We start from the raw sequence: 24,231 nt of genomic DNA, 5'->3' as shown, positions 1-24,231 counted from the left end.
CTATTGTCGGAACTGCTTGGAATTATAGTTCCACGTTCCTCCCTTGGTAACTCGTGATACGATGAATACAAGGTGATTATTAGCCAGCAAACATTAAATATTGTTTCGGGATTTTATTATCGTTAGTGTTAATGTTGTAGGTCTATTTTGGCGACGATGATGATAATGATGATGATAATTTTAGTGCTAATAATAATCTGACAGTATACGTTTACATAATCGCCAATGTTAATACTCCCGAGTTCAGCTCTGCGGTGTAGGGGGCAACGTGTACGCCTGTCACCCGGGTGTCCCGGGTTCTGTTCTCGGTCGGGTTACGTTTTTAATTCTAAATGATTAATGCCCCCGGTCTGGGGCATAAAACAGAAAAAAAAGAAGCGAGTGCTTAGAGGATCATTTTACAACAAATATCTTACGAAACATTGTGCGTCATAATAGCCGCCTCCGCAGTCTAGGGAGGCCCCGGGATCGATTCCGGCCAGGTCAGGGATTTTTACCTGTATCTCAGGTTTCGTGATCACGTTGAGGTAGGGACCGGGTCTAGAAAGCCAAGAATAACGGTCGAGAGGATTCGTCGTGCTGAACACACGTCACCTCGTAATCTACTGGCCTTCGAGCTGGGCAGAGGTCACTTGGTAGGCCAAGGCCTACCAGGGCTGTCGCAAAAAGGGGCCTTTGTGCAAACTACTACTACTACTACTACTACTACTACTACTAATAATAATAATAATAATAATAATAATAATAATAATAGTAATAATAATAATAATAATGCAACAAGACTTAACGTGGTCCTTGAATTATAATGATAACCTACAACCTGTTTTCCAGTCAGTGACCGGGTCAGGAATGGAATGAATGAAGCCCCATCCTGCGGCGAGGATAGGAATTGTACCGGTAACCGAGGCCTGTCGCACTCCTCTGGGGCAATGATGAATGACTGACAGATAAAATGAAATGATGTTGGAGAGGTCCGCCTCTGTGGTGTAGTGGTTAGCGTGATTAGGTGCCACCCCCGGAGGTCCGGGTTCGATTCCCGGCTCTGCCACGAAAATTTGAAAAGTGGTACGAGGGCTGGAACGGGGTCCACTCAGCCTCGGGAGGTCAACTGAGTAGAGCTGGGTTCGATTCCCACTTCAGCCATCCTCCAAGTGGTTTTCCGTGGTTTCCCACTTCTCCTCCAGGCGAATGCCGGGATGGTACCTAACTTAAGGCCACGGCCGCTTCCTTCCCTCTTCCTTGTCTATCCCTTCCAATCTTCCCATCCCTCCACAAGGCCCCTGTTCAGCATAGCAGGTGAGGCCGCCTGGGCGAGCTACTGGTCATTCTCCCCAGTTGTATCCCCACCAAGCGTCTGAAGCTCCAGGACACTGCCCTTGAGGCGGTAGAGGTGGGATTCCTCGCTGAGTCCGAGGGAAAAGCCGAACCTGGAGGGTAAACAGATGATGATGATGATGATGATGTTGGAGAGTGTTGCTAGAATGGAAGATGACAGGGAAAATCGGAGTACCCGAAGAAAAACAAATCTCACGTGCAGTGACCGGGATTTGAACCACGGAACCCAGCGGTGAGACGGCCAATGCGCTGCCGCCTGAGCCACGGAGGCTTGTAATGGTGTAATCTATGTTCGAATTATGTTTGTTTTCATCGTTCATGTGCAATTCATAATGATTTATCTGTTTATCACGATAAGTAAAGGTGTTTATCACGACAAGTAAAGGCGTGAAATTAAATGTCCGTGGTCTGCTATGCCGATGCTTCCTGACATGACACGTTTAATTTTATTTCACCTACACCATTACGCTCGTCGTCTTCGTTAACGAAATCGTACTTCACTCTACAATACTCTTAAAAAGCCCAATGGGCAAATGAGCAGCAACATGAATGTTATTTCATGTTATTTTCCGCGCCTCGACACGCAAGCGGCCCCGCAATGAGAGTAAAGTTCGCTTTGGAGTCGCAAGGCTTCATGCGAAGCGACGTTGCGGGCCCGCAATGCGCGTAAAGTTAACTTGAGTCGAGAGGCTTCATGCGAAGCGACCGTGCGGCCCCGCAATGCGCATCAAGATTACTTGGAGTCGAGAGGCTTCATGCGAACCGAGACCGGTGTTCGGAGTCGATGGAGTCGACGCTCTCGATTCCAGGCTTCAGTCGCACCCATCCCTACTATACTCTGCTACTGTACTACCACTACGCGTGGACAGAATGACATAAGCGGCGTATCCTGCTACGGCCGTTCAAAACACATTAGACCCTGAAATATTGGGCTCAGTTATGGGGAAACTAATAGGACAAGGTAAAAAGTACATAGCATTATATTGTGAGATGTATTTTGCTTTGCCGACTAGCAAAATATCTGCACGTATACCCCTAACACTCTGTAATATAACATTATTTTATTATTTATCATTCAACATTATTATAAAAATATATGGCCTGATTCCATTCGAATACCGGGCCAGGAATGGAATGATGCCCCATCTAGCTCCAAGTATTTGAAATGATCCTGCCGGAGAGGTCTGTCACGCTGCTCACGAGCAATTCCTGAATAAGTGAGAGAAATGAAGATTATGTACTCGTACTGGAATTAACTTGAAACTGACAGGGGAAGTTGGGGATCCAGGCGAAAACCTGTCCCACCTTCGCATTGTCCAGCACAATTTCAACAAATAAATTAATACAAATATATTTTTTATAAAAATATTACATATTATTAATATTATTACATCATGCAGTAGGTTTCTGCGTCAGCTTACCTTGTGCCGCAGTAATTAATCTGTATCGCTATCGAGTGGCTGCACACCCAAGTCGGAATCAGATTCGGGGTCAGCACACGAGGTATTATCACTTTTTTTTGCTAGGGGCTTTACGTCGCACCGACACAGATAGGTCTTATGGCGACGATGGGATAGGAAAGGCCTAGGAGTTGGAAGGAAGCGGCCGTGGCCTTAATTAAGGTACAGCCCCAGCATTTGCCTGGTGTGAAAATGGGAAACCACAGAAAACCATTTTCAGGGCTGCCGATAGTGGGATTCGAACCTACTATCTCCCGGATGCAAGCTCACAGCCGCGCGCCTCTACGCGCACGGCCAACTCGCCCGGTGGTATTATCGCTGGAGCTGGAGCTTTCATTATTGAGATTGATCACAATCTCGTCGTGAAGACGTTCTATGACGCCATAAGCTTCCCACATGCGTGTCTCCGTCTGTTTCACGTGTTCTACCTAATTACGCCATTGTTGCGGTGACTTTACGTATTCTCTCTCGCATTAAATTTTTTCACTTCTAGGAGCTTATAACGTTTGTTGTTAGCCGCAATGTATCCCTTCACTTGGTTCCATACAAGTTCTATGGGATTTAGCTCGCAATGATGTGGAGGGAGACGTAACACCTCGTGACCTGCAGCTGCTATCAGATTGTCAATGCAATAGTCGGCATTATAATTTGCTCGAATTTTGTTGAGTATTTCGACAAGTTCTAGTTTATTCATAGAGGATTCCTAAGTAATATTTTTCTCTGTTAACCAAGCCTGAATAACATGTTTCATGACACTTTTTGTGGGCACACGCTCGATTTTCGCTGAGTGATATGAAGCATTCCTGGTCTCGAAAGCCCAGAATAACGGCCGAGAGGATGCGTCGTGCTGACCAAACGACCCCTCGTAACCTGCAGGCCTTCGGGCTGAGCAGGGGTCGCTGGGCAGGCCAAAGCCCTTTCAAGGGCGTTAAGTTCCGTGGGGTTTGGTCTTTTTATGGATATGAATCATTATCTAGGACAATAACTGAATTGGGTGGTATGTTCGGTAATAGTTATTTATTTATTTTATTTATTTCAAAAGAGGCACCTGAGCCAAGGCTCATAATGGTGCAGTACAAATAATTACATTTGGCAACAAAGATGAGATTTGAGAACATCAGCTTCTAGGACAAAAATATAATATACTGTACAATTAATAATTATAATATTAATTACATTTGGCAACAAAGATGAGATTTTAGAACATCAGCTTCTAGGACAAAAGTATAATATACTGTACAATGAAGAATAATAAAAATAATATTAAGGTATCCTAGTGATAGAAACCAAATATGAACAGCAGTGATATAGTATACTAAATTGGTACTCTATGGGCTTGGCATTTTTACTTTTAGAAAATTAACAAGCTTGGTTTTAAAGATGGGTAAGTTAGCGGCTTCTCGAATATGCTCAGGAAGGCTATTGAAAAACTTTACAGAAAAATGCCATAAAGAATTAGTGCCATACTTAGTAGACTTCAATGATTTACAGTGAATTTTAGTAGATCCTCTTGTACTGTATGAATGTATGTCAGAATTCAAGTTGCAAAGTGTGTTCGAATGAGTTTGTCCATTTTTCAATTTATACAACATAATAGCTGAAGCTTTTTTACGAAGACCATCTAGTGACAGCACATTACAATACTGGTAGACCTGTATGGTTGGTGTTAAGGTGGGTAAGTTGAAGAGTATTTTCAGTGCTCTTTTCTGTAAGATACTGATCTTTTCAAATTGTTCTTTACTGCAACATGCCCAGATATGAATCATATAATTCAGGTGGCTTTCAATTAGTGCATGATAAATACTCTTCAACAGTCCACGAGAAACTTTGTATTTTAATCGGCTGAGTACACCAATAGCAGGAGTTATTCTATCACACAGCATTGTGATGTGATTCTCCCAAGTTAGCGACTCATCTATGCAAAGTCCTAGAAATTTGGTTGATTGAACACGAGGTACTACTTGGTCATAGAAACTCAAGTTGATGTCCAGAGGAAATGTACATAATGGTTTGTGAAATATGATATAATTAGTTTTATTATGATTAATTCTTAGTCGGTTGGTAGTAAGCCAGGTCTGAATTAAAGATATGTCATGTTGCATCTTTTCTTCAAGATTATATGTACAATTCCCTGTGTAGAAAATATTTGTGTCATCAGCAAATAATGACAACTTGCCGAACAGCGGCAAGTTACCAATATCATTGACAAATACAAGAAATAATATTGGTGCTAGAACAGAACCTTGAGGCACACCAGTTGTTATAGTCTGTAACGTGCTTTCTGCTCCCATACAACTAACGAACTGTACCCTGTCTCTGAGATAATCTGTAAACCAGTTAAGTGCTAAACCTCTAACCCCTGCTGCTTCCAACTTCAGTAATAAAATGTTATGGTCAACTGTGTCAAATGCTTTCTGAAGATCTATAAAAAGGCCTGATGCTACCATACATGAGTCTAAGGACTCCTGTAACTTAATAATAATGTCTTCCACAGCATTGTAGGTACTAGAGTTAGGCAAAAATCCGTACTGGTATGGATAAAAATAGTCATTACATTGTAGGTATTTTAATAGCCTATCTTTGACCACTATCTCTAGGATTTTTGACACAATGGGAAGGACTGATATAGGTCTGAAGTTATTAAGATCGAATTTATCAGACCCTTTATACACAGGAATGACCTTGGCAATTTTTAACTCACATGGAACAATACCTTCACTTAACGATTTGTTGATTAACTTCGTAATGCATGGAATTAAATGCACAGCTAGACTCTTAAGTAGGTTATTACTAACACCATACACATCACTACAGCTGCTATTTTTAAATTTTTTTATTATTTCCGCAACTTCAAGGTCATTAGTAGGTTTCAAAAACAATGAATTACTTGGCCCATTTCCAATATTAGGTGATTTGTGGGTAGGAGTATTGGTAGCTAACTTTTTTCCTATATTAATAAAGTGGTCATTGAATAATTTTGATATTTCTACTGGACAAGTCACAATATTATCTTGAACTTTGAGTTGGAAATTCCTGTTTTTGTTAAAATTTGATGTTAAGATTTCATTGACAATTTTCCAAGGATTGTTTTTGGCATTACTTAATCTATTTATGAAATATGCATTTTCCAACTGTCTTTTAAGCTTTGTTACCTGATTACATAATAGTTTATAGTCATTTATCAATTGCTGTGATGCATAATCACAGCCCATTTTTACTCTAAGTTGTTGTCTTTTTATTTTACCGTAAAGTTTATTCTTTTGATCAATGAGGCTGGAAAGTGTATCATTCATCCATGGGCAATATTGCCTACCTTTGAATGTCTTATTATTTGCTTTATAATTCTGATTTATAGGCCTACTGCTACTATTGGCTTCCTGCAGATAATTGTTAAGTTTATTTACTATCACATCACAACTATCACCTTCACTGATGATCAGAGGATTGGTAGACATATAAGCATTCATGTTCTTCACATTACATGTTTTTGGTTTCAAGTATGAAATTTCTGTTCTCACTTTCGATAACAAATTTATATCGCAGACTAATAAATTATGATCACTATAATCATTAATTATATTATACAGTTTGCACCTGTACAGCTTATTGACATAAACATGATCTAACAGACTAGCTGTACTGTTAGTAATCCTGGTGGGAAATCTGCTGTTACATGGATTTTGGTTATAGCATTCACATAACCTCTTAAGTTCAGACGCTAGTAGACTCGGCTGAAGTTTGTCAATATTGAAATCTCCTACAGTAAAACACATATAATTACTATATTTATTCCATATATCCTCAAGTACATTAAGAAACTCTTTGGAAAATTTCAAATGGGGATTATAACATCCCAAAATAAGAATATCCCTCTCCAGACCGCTGACTTTAACCAATAAAAAATTGTACGGAGTACCAGGAGTGTTAATCGAAACTAATATTTTAGCTTTATAGGGTTCTTTAATGTATATAGCAATCCCTCCCCCTCTATCTTTTGTTCTGGAACAAAAATAACATTCATAACCTTTCAGATTATAATATTTCTCATCTTGTGGGAATAACCATGTTTCTACTATAATAATGATTTCTGGCATCTGTACATCTACAATTAAACTAGTTAAGTTTAGCCATTTATTACGGATACTTTGCGAGTTAGCATAAAAAATTCTCAGATGGCAATCTCTGGTCTTAAGTTGTCTTAAGTTTGTTAACTGAGCCTCTACAATTTCCATGTCATAATTCAAGCTGATTCAAGATTAAGAACATCTTCGATATTTCGTATGCTTATCACATTAGAGTTATCATCCTTCCTAACAAAAATCTTACCTTCCCGTGTCCACACATACTTATAACCTTTCATTCTTAAATCCTTGGCCCTCTTAAGAAGACCTTTTGCTCTGGGTGTAAGATGATCATTGATGTAAATCATATGATCTGAAGCATTGAAGCCCACTGCTACAGATGATATCTGCCGGACATTCTTCTTTGCTGCCATAAATTCCTGTTTTTTCCATCTGTTCACAAATTTGACAATGATGGGTCTGGGTAGTGTCTTGTTTGCCGAGGGAATTCTATGAGCAATGTCTACATCACACTTATTTAATTCAAATCCAATAGCTTTACCAATATTTGTCACGACACTATAAACGTCTTCATTCGGAAGTTCTGGTGCGCCATGGATTTCAATATTGTTTCTCCTTAGGTATTGGTTAACATTCTCCACTTCGTCATGGGAATCGGCCTTCATCTTGTGAAGTTCCTGTTGAAGTTCCTTGATCCTTTCATCCCGTTTATTAATTTCCAGTTTTAAGTCTTCAATTACTTTAGTATTGAAATCAATACTTTCCTTCAGCCTGTCAATAACTCTGTCTACTAATCGATCCATAATTGAGTCTAAAAATGTTGACTCACGAAGTATTTTATTCACCGCGGCCGACAGATCCTCTGAGCGACTGTTTACGTTAGGTGGAGTCCTCACATTCCCATCCGCTGCACTGCGCTGCTGTGGCTGTTGCTGCTCCAAGCTTGCCATCTCCTTGCTACCGCGATTCTTTTGTTTGTTCTTGGACATAACCTCAAACAAAAATTCCGATCTCAAACACTGTTTCACACTTAGTTCACGTAAAATAAATGATATTTCTTATTCACCCGTGACAATTTTCACACACACCGGTCGTTGTTACATATAACTTAGCCACCAAGAATCACTAATATCCATACGAACACAATAAATCTTCAGACTAACCACTAATGCTCTCTTACTCGGTTGCCATATTAACAAGCGTGCAATATTCCTCGTATCGCTCACCGTCCATTTCCCCATGATAGTCGCCTGTCTTCTTTGCCACGAATATAAGTTCTGCTTCGTCAACGAAACCACATTCAGTTCCTGCGTGAATCACCAGTACACGCCCCCATTTGCCCGAGGGTACTTTGCTATCTGTGGTGAGGCCCTCCCTCCATGTCTAAGTGGCTGTCTTAATAGACGTATCAACACAAACCCTGCACTTGGTGTGGCCGGCGTTTGCCTATGTCTCATCTGTGTACTGTACCTGTCCAAGGCTTCAGTACATAAACAAGTTACCGTGGCTCATAAACATGATATTAGAATGGAGCACCTCCGATGAGCTTCGAACTCAGCCCAGTATCGAAGTCTCATCTCCCTACTAGAATGGTACGCTAGCTGAGCCGATAGAACATTACGGGTCTGAATGGACCGTCCAATGAGGCGAGAACCTTCTAATAATCTCTATAGTAGGGAAATATTAATTATGAGAGGAATACTAGTTCATTACTAATGAGAAGAGAAACTATATCTTATACACTGACTGACAGAGCAAATGCAACACCAAGAAGGAGTGGTCAGAACTTTATGCCAATTGCAGGGTAGACTGACGTCACTGAGGTATGCTCATGATGTGAAATGCGCCGCTGTGCTGCGCACGTAGCGAACGATAAACGGGACACGGCGTTGGCGAATGGCCCACTTCGTACCGTGATTTCTCAGCCGACAGTCATTGTAGAACGTGTTGTCGTGTGCCACAGGACACGTGTATAGCTAAGAATGCCAGGCCGCCGTCAACGGAGGCATTTCCAGCAGACAGACGACTTTACGAGGGGTATGGTGATCGGGCTGAGAAGGGCAGGTTGGTCGCTTCGTCAAATCGCAGCCGATACCCATAGGGATGTGTCCACGGTGCAGCGCCTGTGGCGAAGATGGTTGGCGCAGGGACATGTGGCACGTGCGAGGGGTCCAGGCGCAGCCCGAGTGACGTCAGCACGCGTGACGTCAGCACGCGAGGATCGGCGCATCCGCCGCCAAGCGGTGGCAGCCCCGCACGCCACGCCAACCGCCATTCTTCAGCATGTGCAAGACACCCTGGCTGTTCCAATATCGACCAGAACAATTTCCCGTCGATTGGTTGAAGGAGGCCTGCACTCCCGGCGTCCGCTCAGAAGACTACCATTGACTCCACAGCATAGACGTGCACGCCTGGCATGGTGCCGGGCTAGAGCGACTTGGATGAGGGAATGGCGGAACGTCGTGTTCTCCGATGAGTCACGCTTCTGTTCTGTCAGTGATAGTCACCGCAGACGAGTGTGGCGTCGGCGTGGAGAAAGGTCAAATCCGGCAGTAACTGTGGAGCGCCCTACCGCTAGACAACGCGGCATCATGGTTTGGGGCGCTATTGCGTATGATTCCACGTCACCTCTAGTGCGTATTCAAGGCACGTTAAATGCCCACCGCTACGTGCAGCATGTGCTGCGGCCGGTGGCACTCCCGTACCTTCAGGGGCTGCCCAATGCTCTGTTTCAGCAGGATAATGCCCGCCCACACACTGCTCGCATCTCCCAACAGGCTCTACGAGGTGTACAGATGCTTCCGTGGCCAGCATACTCTCCGGATCTCTCACCAATCGAACACGTGTGGGATCTCATTGGACGCCGTTTGCAAACTCTGCCCCAGCCTCGTACGGACGACCAACTGTGGCAAATGGTTGACAGAGAATGGAGAACCATCCCTCAGGACACCATCCGCACTCTTATTGACTCTGTACCTCGACGTGTTTCTGCGTGCATCGCCGCTCGCGGTGGTCCTACATCCTACTGAGTCGATGCCGCTCGCATTGTGTAATCTGCATATCGGTTTGAAATAAACATCAATTATTCGTCCGTGCCGTCTCTGTTTTTCCCCAACTTTCATCCCTTTCGAAGCACTCCTTCTTGGTGTTGCATTTGCTCTGTCAGTCAGTGTATTACGGATTTTCATTTCTGATAGAAATAGAGAAAAATCAGGCCAATTGAGCTCAGTTATTCAATGATTATAACAAAAATTGTTAATTATAAAAGGTGATGCAATAAATATTTCCACCACTGTACTTTCCTGTCTGTGCCTCTATGCTTTCGAGGTGTCTCCAACCATTTTCCGGTTTTATAATCGGCGTTTACCTTGAGCACGGTTGTGTACGAAAGGCCCACTGCTTCTGCTGTCTGTCTCGCTGGTTCATGAATGTTAGTAATTCCGCCGTCAATAATTTTCGCTCGGAAATGCTTATAAACAGACAGAATCATACTTCTCTCGCCGGATGTAAAAATCTTGTGTTTCAATTGATAACAGTCTGGTAACTTTTTGTTCGGAGCCATTGCACAGTAATATCCAGTAACGTGTAAGAAGAAACCTACAAACGTACAAGGTACCACAAGAATAATGAATTAGCACATAATACGCACATATACTATTTTTTTTAAAACGTTGCTCACTGATAAAATTCTCTCACTGCTGTTTTAAACAGACTGTGATTGGAACTGCACCCACGTGTTCAAGACATCCGCTGAGTGAGTAAGTAATTAAGTATGGCATCTCCGCATTGATGGCACCATTGCCAAAACTCGTGCTGAGTAGCGCGCCCCCTTGCCCCCTTGCCCCCTTGCCCCTTTAACTACCATGTGACGACACCGTAGTCGCGGCCCCCGTCGCCCGCGCCATCCCCTGGTCCATACACTCACTTTCGCTTTAGTCTGCTCAAAAGGTGGTCTGGAGAATCGTTTATCGTACAATTGTAAAGTATGAACCATAACTTTCAGACTGGTGGCATTTTAATTACCAAACATAGGAGCTCTCTGATGTAGCACTCTGTCAGCAGCGTCTTACCAAACATTTCAGTCAGTCCATCCACTGCCTTTTGATAGTTTTCTGCAGTCGGTGGATAGCTGTCGACGATTGCTTGCGCTCTTGTTCCTGGAACTGTTGCCTGGATCAGGTACTAGAATTTGCCTTCTACTGCTATGTCTTCATCTTCATAATTTCTGCGGAATTGACACCAAAAGGAAAGCCAGTCCTTTATGTCACCGCTAAATTTAACGAACACTATTTTGGTAATTTCATCTTTTTATGTTATTCAACAGAACATGCAATTTCAAATCTGTCATTCCTCTGGGTTATACCTAACCCCTGAGTGTATTGTATGCCTCTCTTTTGAATCTCGCAGTGTCAATTTATCCCTACATTATTCAATATTGGTGTACTCACTTTCATATTTCTTATCACCCCCTTCTTCCTGGAAACCCAAGTCCAGTATTTGTTCATCTAACAGTGAAAGTTCGTGAAACAACCGTTCCAAATTGACTGACATTAACCTAACATACTAGTTGTTTATCGAGTCTTTATTTAGTTCGTCTACTAAAAGTGGAGGTTTTTGTGAATGATATCCTCACAGGTTTCCGTTTCTTATACAAATTCTCCACTATAGCATGTACAGTTCTTACTTATCATGTCGGGGTCACCATATTATATGTTGGGTTAGATACTCATGCACTACCCGTGTCGTAAATCCTTTCACCAACAGTAACAACAACAGGTATCATCTACATATACAAACACAGTTAACAACATATGATATACTTCCGTAGGTAGGTTTAATTCTCCAGACATTACCGTTCCACAATCTGCAAACAATCACGACATTTTCTTTCATAACCCTGCCAAAGAGCAAACAGTTTCCAATGAAGGCATAAATGCATAAAGAAGTATTTATATATGATAACAGTGACATTTACAATAAGATACAAAAGTTGAAAACTCGAAAAGCGGCTCGAATTGATAAGATTTCTGGGGTTATACTGAAGACAATGGGTTGGGATATAGTACCTTTCTGAAGTACTTGTATGATTATCGTTTGCATGAAGGAGCTATACCAAATGAATGGAGAGTTGCTATAATAGCCGGTATAAAAGAAAGGGTGATAGACATAACGCCGAAAAGTACAGGCCAGTAATTTTGACATGCGTTGCATGTAAGCTTTGGGAAGCCATTCTTTCTGATTATATTAGACGTGTTTGCGAAATTAATAACTGGTTCGATAGAAGGCAGTTCGGTTTTAGGAAAGGTTATTCCACCGAAGCTCAACTTGTAGGATTCCAGCAAGATATAGCATATATCTTGAATTCAGGAGGTCAAATGGACTGTATCGCGATTGACCTGTCTAAAGCATTTAATAAGGTGGATTATGGGAGACTACTGGCAAAAATGAGTGCAATTGGACTAGACAAAAGAGTAACTGAATGGGTTGGTATATTTCTAGAAAATGGATATCAGAGAAATAGAGTAGGCGAAGCTTTATCCGTCCCCTGTAATAATTGAGAGTGGAATTCCTCAAGGCAGTATTATTGGACCATTACGTTTTCTTATATATAAAAATGATATGAGTAAACAAGTGGAATCAGATGTAAAGCTTTTTAAGGATGATGTTATTCTGTATAGAGTAATAAAAAGGTTACAAGATTGTGAGCAACTGCAACGTGACCTCGATAATGTTGTGAGATGGACAGCAGGCAATGGTATGTTGATAAACAGGGTTAAAAGTCAGGTTGTGAGTTTCACAAATAGGAAAAGTCCTCTCAATTTTAATTACTGCGTTGATGGGGTGAAAGTTCCTTTTGGGGATCATTGTAAGTACTTACGTGTTAATATAAGGAAGGAACTTCATTGAGGTAATCACATAAATAGGATTGTAAATAAAAGGTACAGATCTCTGCACATGGTTATGAGGGTGTTTAGGGGTAGTAAGCATGTAAAGGAGAAGGCATATAAGTCTGGTAAGACCCCAACTAGAGTATGCTTCCAGTGTATGGGACCGTCACCAGGAATACTTAATTCAAGAACTGGAAAAAAATCCAAAGAAAAGCAGCTCGATTTGTTCTGGGTGATTTCCGACAAAAGAGTAGCGATACAAAACTGTTGCAAAGTTGGGCTGGGAGGAACTGAGAGAAAGAAAGCGAGCTGCTCGACTAAGTTGTATGTCCCGAGCTGTCAGTGGAGAGATGGCGTGGAATGACATTAGTAGACGAATAAGTTTCAGTGGCGTCTTTAAAAGTAGGAAAGATCACAATATGAAGATAAAGTTGGAATTCAAGAGGACAAACTGGGGCAAATATTCATTTATAGGAAGGGAAGTTAGGGATTGGAATAACTTAAGAAGGGAGATGTTCAATAAATTTCCAATTTCTTTGAAATCATTTAATAAAAGGCTAGGAAAACAACAGATAGGGAATTTGTCACCTGGGCGACTGCCCTAAATGCAGATCAGTATTGACTGATTGATACCAACCTCACGTCACCGAATAGATCACAATCAATTACAAGGCAGTAGACAATACAAAGAACACATATTACACTGGTTTCTAACAACGATTCATTTAAATTCCCGAGTCCATGTGTAGGCCTTCTCACGACACTGGTGGTCACTGGAATGTTGTTTTATAAGAAATACAACATAATAATCAACCTCCGGCTAACTGATAAGTAGGGTTGGGAAGTTTATGACCTAAAGAAGTCCAAAATACACTGACTGACAGTGACAATGCAACACCAAGGAGGAGTGGTTCGAAAGGGATGAAAGTTGGGAAAAAAACAGAGACGGCACGGACGAATAATTGATGTTTATTTCAAACCGATATGCAGGTTACACAATGCGCACGGCATCGACTCAGCAGGATGTAGGACCACCGCGAGCGGCGATGCACGCAGAAACACGTCGAGGTACAGAGTCAATAAGAGTGCGGATGGTGTCCTGAGGGATGGTTCTTCATTCTCTGTCAACCATTTGCCACAGTTGGTCGTCCGTACGAGGCTGGGGCAGAGTTTGCAAACGGCGTCCAATGAGATCCCACACGTGTTCGATTGGTGAGAGATCCGGAGAGTACGCTGGCCACGGAAGCATCTGTACACCTCGTAGAGCCTGTTGGGAGATGCGAGCAGTGTGTGGACGGGCATTATCCTGCTGAAACAGAGCATTGGGCAGCCGCTGAAGGTACGGGAATGCCACCGGCCGCAGCACATGCTGCACGTAGCGGTGGGCATTTAACGTGCCTTGAATACGCACTAGAGGTGACGTGGAATCATACGCAATAGCGCCCCAAACCATGATGCCGCGTTGTCTAGCGGTAGGGCGCTCCACAGTTACTGCCGGATTTGACCTTTCTCCACGCCGACGCCACACTCGTCTGCGGTGACTATCACTGACAGAACAGAAGCGTGATTCATCGGAGAACACGACGTTCCGCCATTCCCTCATCCAAGTCGCTCTAGCCCGGCACCATGCCAGGCGTGCACGTCTATGCTGTGGAGTCAATGGTAGTCTTCTGAGCGGACGCCGGGAGTGCAGGCCTCCTTCAACCAATCGACGGGAAATTGTTCTGGTCGATATTGGAACAGCCAGGGTGTCATGCACATGCTGAAGAATGGCGGTTGACGCGGCGTGCGGGGCTGCCACCGCTTGGCGGCGGATGCGCCGATCCTCGCGTGCTGACGTCACTCGGGCTGCGCCTGGACCCCTCGCACGTGCCACATGTCCCTGCGCCAACCATCTTCGCCACAGGCGCTGCACCGTGGACACATCCCTATGGGTATCGGCTGCGATTTGACGAAGCGACCAACCTGCCCTTCTCAGCCCGATCACCATACCCCTCGTAAAGTCGTCTGCTGGAAATGCCTCCGTTGACGGCGGCCTGGCATTCTTAGCTATACACATGTCCTGTGGCACACGACAACACGTTCTACAATCACTGTCGGCTGAGAAATCACGGTAGGAAGTTTGCCATTCGCCAACGCCGTGTCCCATTTATCGTTCGCTAAGTGCGCAGCACAGCGGCGCATTTCACATCATGAGCATACCTCAGTGACGTCAGTCTACCCTGCAATTGGCATAAAGTTCTGACCACTCCTTCTTGGTGTTGCATTTGCTCTGTCAGTCAGTGTATGTAAGCAAATATTCCCTAAACACTAGCTAAATATGACTGGAAAAGGGTGAATTATGGCCTATGAAATTAATTAATAATTAATTAATTAATGTTATTTGTTTTACGTCCCACTAACTACTTTTTAAGGTCTTCGGAGACGCCGAGGTGCCGGAATTTAGTCCCGCAGGAGTTCTTTTACGTGCCAGTAAATCTACCGACACGGGGCTGTGGTATTTGAGCACCTTCAAATACCACCGGACTGAGCCAGGATTGAACCTGCCAAGTTGGGGTTAGAAGGCCAGCGCCTTAACCGTCTGAGCCACTCAGCCCGTACTATGAAATTAAATGATAGGTAGCAAATATGAGAGTATTACTAAAATAAAACTTCGTAAGTACCAACATGTAGTGCCGGGTGTGTCCGAGGACAAGTTCGGCTCGCCACGTGCAAGCTTTTGATTTGAAACCTGTAGGCGACCTGCGCGTCGTGATGTGGATGAAATGGTGATGAAGACGACACATACACCCAGCCCCCATGCCAGCGAAATAAACCAATTACGGCTAAAATTCCCGGCCCTGCCGGGAATCGAACACGGGTTCCCTGTGACCAAAGGCCAGCACGCTAACCATTTAGACATGGAGCCGGACAGTACCAACATGTAATTACTTTCCTGTCGCTACCTTAACTCCAGTACGTCTACTGAAGATATCTTCACCGAAACGTTTGACGTAATTTCTGCTTTTTTTTACATCTTCACTGTACTTCACTTTAGGGGCCGATGACCTTCGATGTTAAGCCCCTTTAAACAACAAGCATTATCATCATCATCATCATCATCATCACTTTAGGTGTGATAGGATTAACTGTAGTACTAGAAATGTGACCACCACATCCGCAGCCTGTTTCTAGTCATTCGACTGGGTCTGGAACGGAATGAATGAAGCCCCCATCTAGGGGCGAAAATAGGAATCGTGCCGGCTGCCGAAGCCTCAGAAGTGCGACCAATCTGTTTAAATTCGCTGATGGCGAAAGGGGAAGAGGGCTGTAACTGGACCCGCCAAGGATGAACTGGGCGAGAGAAATATGAAATTTCCTTGCTTGCTAATTGCTTCTCAGCTATATACTGTATATTTATTGAAGTGGCATCATCCTCAATCAGACGTCCTCGGAATCAGTTCTTCTAAACCTGCTACCTGTCTATTCCGGGAAAAGAAAGAAAAATATATCTACTACAGTATTTGGAGGGGCTGCCTGGCCGAGGCGGTAAATGCGCGCTCGTTTCACTCGGAAGGACGTGGGTTCGATTCCCCGTCAGGACGTCGAAAAATTTCCACTTCCGGAGGTGCACATGGCCCTGAGGTTCACTCAGCCTGCACCAAAAATGAGTACCAGTTAATTCCTGGGGGCAAAGGTGGCCGCGCGTTGAGCTAACCACTCTACCCCATCACGTGCCGAGGTTACGGGTAGTGGAAGCCTTTACCTTCCATCCCTCCAAGGGCCTTCATGGTCTGTACAGAGATGACTTTTACAGTATTTGGAAATCCTGTGTTCGAAATTCAACGTAGATGACATATCTTGACAAAAATGACGCCTCAATTTAAGCAAAAATACACAAAATATAATCAAATATGACCTTATGCCATTAAAATAAGAAAAATATCACCGAAACTATCAAAATGGCCGAAATATCTATTTATAAGCTACATAGAATTGCTTTAAACGTGGCCAGGGGCCCCATCATTCACACATATTTTAATATGTCTGGTAAAATAAGCGTCCGCCTCTGTGGTGTAGTGGTTAGTGTGATTAGCTGCCACCCCCGGAGGCCCGGGTTCGATTCCCGGCTCTGCCACGAAATTTAAAAAGTGGTACGAGGGCTGGAACGGGGTCCACTCAGCCTCGGGAGTTCAACTGAGTAGAAGTGGGTTCGATTCCCACCTCAGCCATCCTCCAAGTGGTTTTCCGTGGTTTCCAACTTCTCTTCCAGGAAAATGCCGGGATGGTACCTGACTTAAGGCCACGGCCGCTTCCTTCCCTCTTCCTTGTCTATCCCTTCCAATTTTCCCATCCCCCACCAAGGCCTCTGTTCAGCATAGCAGGTGAGGCCGCCTGGGCGAGGTACTGGTCATCCTCCCCAGTTGTATACGTCGACCCAATGTCTCACGCTCCAGGACACTGCCCTCGAGGCGGTAGAGGTTGGATCCCTCGCTGAGTCCGAGGGAAAAACCGACCCTGGAGGGTAAGCAGATTAAGAAAGAAAGAAAGAAAGAAGGAAAGAAAGAAAATAAGCTCAGGTAATAAATATGACTTTTCTGTAACATCCGAATCTTACTGATTAGCATTCTGACCTTGGGTTCAAGGGGTCCCGGTTTCGATTCTGGCCGGGTCGAGTATTTAACCTTCATTGGATAATTAATATGCCTCGGGAGCTGGGTGTGTGCATCTTTTTTTTTTGCTAGTTGCTTTATGTCGCACCGACACAGTTAGGTCTTATGGCGACGATGGGACAGGAAAGGCCTAGGAATGGGAAGGAAGCGGCCGTGGCCTTAATTAAGGTACAGCCCCAGCATTTGCCTGGTGTGAAAATGGGAAACCACGGAAAACCATCTTCAGGGCTGCCGACAGTGGGGTTCGAACCCACTATCTCTCGGATGCGAGCTCACAGCTGTGCGTTCCCACCCGCACGGCCAACTCGCGCGGTGCATCTTCATCATTAGAATTCATCATATGTAGGGCTCCATCCTCAAAGGCGCGCAGGTCGTCCATGGACATCAATTCGAACAACACTGGCTAGCTTTGTTTAGGAGTGATCTGTCCTAAAGAGTCAGTGACTTGGAGATGACTTTTGATTAGCTGTTTCGTATTAAGACGAGCTTAGATTTCGGCGACGTTCAAATAGGAAAGGGAAGGTAATAGACATGACCTTAATTAAGATACAGCCCCAGCATTTGCTCTGTGTGCAAGTGAGAAACTGTAGAGCCCTTCTTCAAAGCTGTCGATAGCTCGTTATCCTCTAATCGGGTTTCGCTAAGATGGGAAACAGTTCAGATGTGAGATTGAGTAGGAAGGTGCAATGGTCTCACCAATCTAGCCTCCACAGACTGTCAGTTCCTGTATAATTGGCCCCGTTTCCCTGTTCATTGTCAAGATACAACCTTGCTTTCGACCTCGAAGTGGCCTTGCGCGATGGATATCAGGTAGTGAAATGTGCGGTTTCACTTTCACTATCTCACAGTCCACTAGACATAAACAGTTCTCCATGCAGCACCTGATAGCTGGTTGTTTTAACAAACAGCTGGTGAATCAAGTGGCGTATGGCTTTTAGAGCATGGAATGTCCGAGGACAAGTTCGGCTCGCTAGATGCAGGCCGTATGATTTGATGCGCGTAGGTGACCCGCTCGATGAGATGAGGATGAAATTATGATGAAGACGACACATACACCTAGCCCCCATGCCAACGGAAATTACCAGTTATGGTTAAAATCCCTGACTCTGCCGGGAATCGAACCCGGGCCCTCTGCGACCAAAGGCCAGCACGCTAACCATTTAGCCATGGAGCCGGACAACAGCTGGGGGACATTGGTGTCATCAACCTGAGATTTCTGCTGTACTATCAAAGCTGCTTGATACTACCTATTATGTTAGTTACATGGCGGCTGTACTGCGCTAATAGGGGTAGGGCTCGTTGTAGGCATGGCGAAGCGTAATAGCTGTATTCTCACCAACGCGGCCGAGATTCGAATCCCGACCAAAACATGCGGGACTTTGGAAGTGAGAAATCGCGTTCCTGTGCTTCACAATCCACTAAGAACTGGAGGACCCTTGGCTATCGTTATAAAAACAGTTTCCTTCCTTGCATGCTTGCTTTGGTGGATGGTGGAATTGAACATTATACACGTAATACTTACGTGACTTATAAATTAGGATAAAAGTTACCTCCGTTCACGCCAAGAAAAGCACATGGAAGAGTGGAAGTTAAAGGCTGCGGTTAGCTTTATGACCGGCCAGCTTTACCCCAGGAGTTAAAATCGTATTCATTTTTGGTGCAGCCTGTATGAACATCAGAACCATATAGCCTACAGAACTTGGAATCTAGTCGCTTCCATTTTCAACTTTCTGCAGTTGAATCGAACCTACGTCCTTTCAGGTGAACAGAGAACGGCTTTATCGCCTCGGCTATCCAGCACGTGGTTTATAAATATAAATATTTAAGTATAGCTTTGTGCTCAAAGTGACGGAATCGAGGCCTGACATGGTCGGTCCGTATTTCATTTTTTTTTTTACAATCTGCTTTACCTCGCACCGACACAGATAGATCTTATGGCGACAATGTGATAGGAAAGGCCTAGGAGTGGAAAGGAGGCGGCCGTGGACTGAATTAAAGTACAGCCCCAGCATTTGCCTAGAGTGACATACCACTGACTGAAAATACAAGTTTTTATGTAGCAATATGGTACTTCTGAGGTACATGAGATTGGCGTATTAGACCATTTGTGAGTGCTGTATTAATATACTCCCTTCACGCTTGTTTTTATTTTTAAAACCCCAGTGTTAATATTGATGATGTGCGACTCGTTGGCTGAATGGTAAGCGTACTGGTCTTCGGTTCCAGGCCGGGCCGGAGATGTTAACCTTCATTGGTTAATTCCATTGGCTCGGGGGCTGGGTGTTTGTTCTGCCCTCAACATCCCTGCGACTCACACACACCACACATAACACTATCCTCCACCACAATAACACGCAGTAACCCACACATGGCACATGCCGCCCACTCTCATCGGACGGGTCTGCCTTACATGATGATTTTAAGTACGCTTTTTGATATTTTATTTCAACTTTTCATTTTATTTCATTTAATATTAAAACAATCTCTGTAAGTTTTCTGCATTAAAGTCATATATATATATATACAAGAATGATAGAGGACAATGTGGTAGAATATAAGTTTTGATCATTTTATGATATTAATTGGGCAGCAAAGAAAATAATAGTTTGCCTGACTTAGTTAATTAAAAAAAAATGACAAACATTGGACATACCAAAAAAACTGATTTAAACATACGGTAATTAATGTGTCTTCGTTAGACGTTTATCACAACCCCTCATGATGTATATACCAGGTGAATCAGCTGCTCTCTGTGGTGTAGTTGTTAGTGTGATAAGCTGCCAACCCCGGAGGCCCGGGTTCTATTGCCGGCTCCGTCATGAAATTTATAACGTGGCACGAGGGCTGGAACGGGGTCCACCCAGCCTCAAGAGGTCAACTGAGTAAAATGTGGGGGTGGGGGGGGGGGTGGTCTATTCCCACCTTAACCATCCTCGAAGTGGTTTTCCGTGGTTTCCCACTTCTCCTCCAGACAAATGCCGGGACGGTACCTAACTTAAGGCCACTGCTGCTTCCCTCCCTCTTCCTTCTCTACCCCTTCCGATCTTCCCATCCCCCCACAAGGACCCTGTTCAGCATAGCAGGAGAGACCACCTGGAAGAGGTACTGGTCATCCGCCTCATTTGTATCCCCGACACAAAGTCTGAAGCTCCAGGACACTGCCCTTGAGGTGGTAGAGGTGGCTGAGTCCCGGGGAAAAACCAACCCTTGAGGGTGAACGGATTAAGAAAGTATCATCTGCCCCTACCCATATTGTTTTATACAAATCGCAGTTTTATATAAGTCCTGAAAACTCTTGTCCTTCCGGTACGCACGTTAAACACAGTAAAACGGATGTATTTGTATTTACGGCCTACAGAAAAATAGAAAGCTCTTAGACCAAAATATTATTTATTAGACACTGCGAGTGCTCTCTCTAAATGGTCTGATAGTATACATAAACTAAACGCTTGTGAAAAACTATGTGGAGATGTTAACCGTGTTAAAACGATTACATGAGCCGCCCCTGCACGAATTTTGCAGCGGTGCAGTATAGTTTAGAACAGGTCGAACGCTACGTTGCGCCAGTGTTACATGTGTCAGGTTCGAGTCCGGGGTGGGGGTACTCCTTTATACGATTTATTATTTATTCAGTTTTAGCGCCTCTTAATGTACGGAAAATAATTTATTTTATGCACATTTTCAGTGAATGAAAGTGTATGTGACCATAAGAAGGGTCGGTATGTCATCAGGATCGGACGAAGTCGGGACATATAGTCGGGGGAACCAAACTGCCCTAAAAATAGTACTCGAAGTGGTGACCTGCTTTGCTTATGCACACATGGGAACGCCGTTGAATGGATATTCTAGTCCCCTGTAGCACAGCCGGTGTTATTCATTTGCAGGTTTCGGTTCTGAGTTGTTGAAGATTCTCGGGATTTTCAGGCTTCTGTGTGTAAACCGTTTGTTTCAAATGCCGCCATAAGAAGAAGTCTAATGGCGTTAAGCCCGGTGATTCTGGCGGGCCAAGAGACAGGTCCTACTCTTCCTACCCATTTTCCTGGATGTGTCTCATTCAAACGGCTAACGCCCAATATGGTGGAGTTCCGTCCTGTTGAAAACACATCCAGTGGCTCACAATTGAACATACACCAATCGGGTAGGGATATATTAACGCAAAATTTATACTTCTTTCACATTATGTATTGTTAAAAATAAATACTTGCATTGCAAGACCATCTGGCTACAAAATATAATAACTGTTCAGCTCTTATACTCACTGGCTATACAAATCTAATAATAATAATAATAATAATAATAATAATAATAATAATAATAATAATAATAATAATAATAATAATAATAATAATAATAATAATAAAGTTATTTGCTTTACGACCCATTAACTATTTTACGGTTTTACACGTACAGCCGCTCAGTCCGGCTACGAACATTTTGATCATATTATTATTAGTATTATTATTGTTATTTTAACTTGAATCATAAAAGTATAAATTAATGTCCAACTCTGAGGCAGTTGTTATAACTATAAAATTACAATGGCGCCCAATATGGTTGCAGTTTTGTTACAGCAGGTGTGTCGTTTTGCTGCGCTAAAAAAATCAGTCCGAGAGGATTAACTGAACCAAGAGGATAGATGACAATGACATAGATTTTAATAATAATAATAATAATAATAATAATAATAATAATAATGTCATTTGCTTTACGTCCTACTAACTACTTTTACGGTTTTTTGAGATGACGAGGTGCCGAAATTTAGTCCCGTAGGAGTTCTTTTACGTGCCAGTAAATCTACCGACACGAGATTGGCGTATCTGAGCATCTTCAAATACCACCGCACTGAGCCAGGATCGAACCTGCGAAGTTGGGGTCAGAAGGCCTTAACCGTTTGAGCCACTCAGCCCGGTAAAATGCATTTTCAAAATCTTCGAAATTATTTTAGAAAAGACTAGTTAAGCAACATCTACGGAATGTGCCATCTGGGCTACTGCCCTAAATGCAGACCAATGGTGATTGATTGATTGATTGATTGATTGATTGATTGAAACCTCCGTTATAACCGTATCAAAGGTGAAGTACTGTGACCGTTCATCACATCACCAAGAGTATATTATGGCATTCTACATTTCAAATATGCCGTTTTCCGCTCTCTTCTACGTTAATTAGCGCCCAAGTTAGCACACGTTTACCCTTCCCGGGATACGAGTCGCGCGCTGGTCGTTCCATGGGTCAAACTCCAGTTACGCGTACTTGCTGCAACGATTCATACCTTCGCCTGCGGGCAAAAGCGCTCTCAGTCAGGCGCGACAGAGAGGAGAATACCCACACTGCTCAGTAGGTTTCAAACATTGCAGTCAACCCCGGAAAATATCACTTCTTTGCTCTTTTTACCGCGGAAACACCACTACCAATCCACAAAACTTCAACTGTTTCAAAAGGATTAATCGCAGAAATCAGATAATACGTGACGGATTTCCAAGAGTAAAGGCTCATAATAATCGGCTAAATTTATGCAGATTTATCACACCAAGAAGTGTTGTATATAATGGAAATATAACCAAGTACGCAGCAAACAAGCATCCTAACAGGTGTTCGCCAGATGGTGAAAGCAGATAGGGGGAACTAACTCAGAAGTTTTCCAAGTTCAAGCCGCTCCCACACGAAACCGCCAAAGGACGCTATGGAGATTAGGTACGTCAAAACGCACGGCGCGACAGTAATGAGAATCGATCAGTGGAAACTGGTGTGAACGAGCTTCAATTTGATATCTAAATAAATGGTGGAAAGTGCCGATTAGCGGAGTAAATTTTCATAAGGGGTGGAGTTTGCCCCCTCCACTAGGTCTAACACGGTTTCTCTATTTAAGAAGACCAATTCAGAACAGTCAGGGTACTTCAGTATTTCCAATTGCAGTGTGACGTTGTGTATGTTGTGAGTGACTCTTCAACAAGTCTTTGTTATAAAGTGTTTGATAATTCAGTAATGATTCGTTGGTGTCTACAAGTTTCATAATAATAATAATAATAATAATAATAATAATAATAATAATAATAATAATAATAATAATAATAATAATAATAATAATAACATTGATATAATTATACGTAAATGTGTGGAGGTATTCGTACTCTCTGAGGACGTGACGATGAATATTCATGTGACGGGTGAAGCCATAGAATAAAACTATACGGGAGCGACTCATGTGTGACTTAAACGCTAGTAGGCGACGCCTCAGCAGAACTCAGTATAACGAGTTTAACAATGTCAATAATATCGTGGAGGAGCTTAATTGGCTGTATAATATTAAATAGTAAATTGGGAAATGAACAAGCGGCTTACTGATAGTAAATTTGGAATGGGCGGTATCAGCTAAGAAAACCCCAGTGCAGTATTAACTCTGTATCCCATAGAAACGAGTGTGAAAATAGGCCGAGTTGAAATCATACTTGTCATGACATTGTCAAGTAACCAGTGAAGTGAAATTCAGATCGTCTGTGACATAGGGCCTAATTGCTGATAGTGGATTCGAGAGACGAATGGGGGAGAGTGATGGGCTGCATGAACAATACCATTGCTTGATCAGGGAACTCAAATCCATGAGTTTTCTCTGATCGTACGGTAGTATAATGTGTCACAAATTGACACAGTTATGCTAAGTAAGATCCCCTCATTTGCGTTGTGTACCAGCGACGTCGTCATTCTTGGGAGCAGATCGACGTTCATGAGCGTGCACATATTCGGCTCATCGCTGAACTTCAAGACCTTCTCAACACGAACGTGATCCAAGTCATCGTGGGAGCAGCCCATATGC

At 43.2% G+C, this 24,231-nt stretch overlaps 1 protein-coding gene across 5 annotated transcripts in view; it reads left to right on the top strand.

The window, feature by feature from the left end:
- Positions 1-24,231, top strand: part of LOC136862823 (metal cation symporter ZIP8) — a 920,308-nt gene that overhangs the window by 444,137 nt on the left and 451,940 nt on the right. The window lies entirely within an intron of this gene.

This window comes from Anabrus simplex, chromosome 2 (assembly GCF_040414725.1).
Source record: "Anabrus simplex isolate iqAnaSimp1 chromosome 2, ASM4041472v1, whole genome shotgun sequence".
NCBI classification, from domain to species: Eukaryota; Metazoa; Arthropoda; class Insecta; order Orthoptera; family Tettigoniidae; genus Anabrus; species Anabrus simplex.
Note: the sequence above shows the minus strand (reverse complement) of the source record. Positions and strands in the feature narration are given on the sequence as shown.